Consider the following 2,168-nt stretch of genomic DNA (forward strand, 5'->3'; position numbering starts at 1 on the left):
AGAGAGAGAAAGAGAGAGATAGAGAGAGAGAGAGAGAGAGAGAGAGAGAGAGAAAGAGAAAGAGAGATAGCGAAAGTAAAAGCCCCATAGTCTGGCATATAAAATATAATTTAGAAGAGAATGAATTAGAAAAAGTCAAGGTGGTTTGGTGCAACTATTGTTTGAATTTAACAAACAAATGAAGGGAGAACAGACAACTGATGTGTTAAAACTCATTTTATTTTCCGTTCCCTCATAATATATGGAAATAAGCTCTTTGAAGATTGCAGGCAAATGCTCCAATCAAAAATGAAAACCTGGGCCATGGGCCTATAATGAACACTGACTTCTTACAGTGTCAACTTGCAGCTGTTCCAGAAGATTATTAATGTTATTGATATCATTACTTTTTGTGAGGGGACCATGAAGACTATCTGCATAACTCCTTCCATCAGAGCAAACCTGGTATTAATGATGGGGGGAGATAACTACTTTCTTTAAACGAAGGCCTAAAGTATTAGACTACAGGACTTTGCATAACTGAAAGATTTATTAGCAAAAGCGACTTTACAGCTTTCGCTTGTAAAAGACAAAACATACTTTGATAAAATATCCAAAGTTGTTGGGAAAGCTTTGGGATTAGATATTAGTGATGAAATCAAAAACAAAAGTAACAAAGGAATGGAAGCTCATGGCATTAATTTGAGAAAAAGACCCCCTAAAGCTATTAATAGTTTTTCTTTGATCTTTTTAATGAGTTTTTCATGTCTCTTATCTTTCCCTTTATCTAATGATTGTGGCCAAGTTGGGGACTGAACCTGGAACCATGTGATTAGGAAGGAAGCTTCTTACCACACAGCCATACTTATGCTATATTGACTGTATAGATAGATAGATAGATAGATAGATAGATAGACAGACAGATGGATATAGAGATAGATAGATGGATATAGAGATAGATAGATGGATATAGAGATAGATAGATGGATATAGAGATAGATAGATGGATAGATAGATAGATAGATATAGAGATAGATATAGAGATAGATAGATAGATAGATAGATAGATATAGAGATAGATAGACAGATGGATATAGAGATAGATAGATAGACAGACAGATAGATGGATATAGAGATAGATAGATGGATAGATAGATAGATAGATATAGAGATAGATAGATAGATAGATAGATAGATAGAAAAATAGATAGATAGATAGATAGATAGATAATCAGTGTCATTACACACACACAAATACATTATTTTTAATCTTGCCAGCTGAGCTGAATATGCTTTGCTAAGGAGGTCCAATAAGCCCAAAACAGGTTTGTAGCTTTCACCAGTTGACTTTAAAGACCAGATCCATTCCAATCTGCATTGTCTACATGGTCCAAAGACTTTCACGAACTGATTTTATTAGGGATTAATTGCTCTTGCTTGTATTTGCATTCTTGTGTATTAACTCTCTCTCTCTCCTAGAGGAAGCTTTTACTTGCTAATTGCTTGGATAATCTTAGCTGAAGTTTCTGTTTCTTTTAATTCCCTATATTACATATGTGAAGCCCCTACCACTTCAGACCAGACAAGCAAGAGCCATACAAATGTAAGTGCTGTTTGTGGGTGTGAGCATAAGATTGAAGAGGTTGATGCGAAGAATAAACATTAGTTATTAAAGAGACATAACATCCAATCTTCTTTGACAAGAAAACAAAATGGTGTTAAATAAATAAATAAACAATGACAACAGCAGTGTTAAAACACAATGCTTAATCTGAATATATTTATGTAGATATTCCAGTTGTCTTCAATTTTTATTTTCGAGTGAAAAAAAAAAGAAGATAATAATAACAATATGAAATATATAATATACAGCTTAAATGTGGAAATCTAAACATTCAATAGACAGCATTAGAAAAGATTATGAGGAACACTACCAGGTTCCATGCACTAAAATGGAGCAGTGATGACTACGAATAGTGATGTGCCCTTACACACACTGATTGTGCCCTTACATTGACTGATTATTACAAAAAGGTGGCCCTTGGAAAAATGAAATAACATGATAATTGAAACCTTCCCAGATTAAATAAACTTTTATTGTCAGTTGAACTTGAAATCAAGGAAATGTTTTGCAGGTCAGAACAGCAAAAAAATATATATGTGAATATATATATATACACACACACACA

The 2,168-nt window shown here is 33.4% G+C and overlaps 1 protein-coding gene across 1 annotated transcript in view; it reads right to left on the reverse strand.

Annotated features, from left to right (window-relative positions):
- The window catches only part of LOC106869751 (liprin-alpha-1), a 323,919-nt gene that overhangs the window by 101,008 nt on the left and 220,743 nt on the right, over positions 1–2,168 (reverse strand). The window lies entirely within an intron of this gene.

This window comes from Octopus bimaculoides, chromosome 7, assembly GCF_001194135.2.
Source record: "Octopus bimaculoides isolate UCB-OBI-ISO-001 chromosome 7, ASM119413v2, whole genome shotgun sequence".
Classification (NCBI taxonomy): domain Eukaryota; kingdom Metazoa; phylum Mollusca; class Cephalopoda; order Octopoda; family Octopodidae; genus Octopus; species Octopus bimaculoides.